This window comes from Vigna unguiculata, chromosome 10 (assembly GCF_004118075.2).
Source record: "Vigna unguiculata cultivar IT97K-499-35 chromosome 10, ASM411807v1, whole genome shotgun sequence".
NCBI lineage: Eukaryota > Viridiplantae > Streptophyta > Magnoliopsida > Fabales > Fabaceae > Vigna > Vigna unguiculata.
In genome coordinates, this window is record NC_040288.1 from 19,464,064 (window position 1) to 19,464,931 (window position 868).

The following is an 868-nucleotide window of genomic DNA, read 5'->3' on the forward strand; positions in this document are numbered from 1 at the left end:
CAAATCTAGTTCAAAAAATAATACAAGGTCTTTAAAGTCCTGTAAACTTGAATATCAATATTGAAAAGTATCGGTGAAATACACTGGTTTCCTTAGTAAATCAACTGAAAATATCAATCATCTATAATCACAATTAGAATGGTAAAATGAGATAAAACACCATCGGGAACCTTTCTCGTGTACAAGCAAGAAATCTCCATCAATCCATTAAACATTAGGGAATTCTAAGGTTATGATGTCAAATTTAAAATTCAGTAAACGACTTAAGGTAAAAACAGATCTGCACTGAATTAACACAAAAGAGCATAATACAAAAACAATGAAGAGCAATTTCACAGTAAGGATCAAATGAAACTTTCTTAACTACTTCTAAAAACATCATAACTAAGGTAATCAAACAGAAAAAATAAAAATTGTACTGCTTATGGGAGAAAGTGGCTCAGAAAAATGTGGAAAATTCTATTCTCAGACCTTGCAATGGTGAAGGTCTCATAATGATTTAGGATCACATTTATCGTCACTGACCACAAAGAAAAAAGCATGAGAGAACAAAACTAAAAATACAGCTCAAAAATCAAATAATTTATAGTTCAAGATTTCAGCTCACTAAAAATGCTTAATCGCAACGACCTAACTGGGAACCCGATATAGAAAAATTACTCAGCCAATATGGGTTTATCACTTTTATTCAACAATACAATAAATGGGGTTTCAATCACTTACCTGGACCTTCACAAATCCATCTGGTGTGAACGGAATCACGAACTAAACCCCTTCGCCCCTCGCAATGTCTGGCTGTTTCCACTGAATCACCTCCCAAATGTTCCTATCAATCACCTTTTCGTCGCACAGAAGGGAGCGGCTTCGC

The 868-nt window shown here is 34.4% G+C and overlaps 1 non-coding gene across 1 annotated transcript; it reads right to left on the bottom strand.

The window, feature by feature from the left end:
- Window positions 1-431: 431 nt before the first annotated feature.
- LOC114168001 lies at window positions 432-528 on the bottom strand. The gene has a single exon (XR_003600599.1). It is a non-coding gene; the product is annotated as a small nucleolar RNA snoR69Y (small nucleolar RNA).
- Between the last annotated feature and the right edge of the window lie 340 nt (window positions 529-868).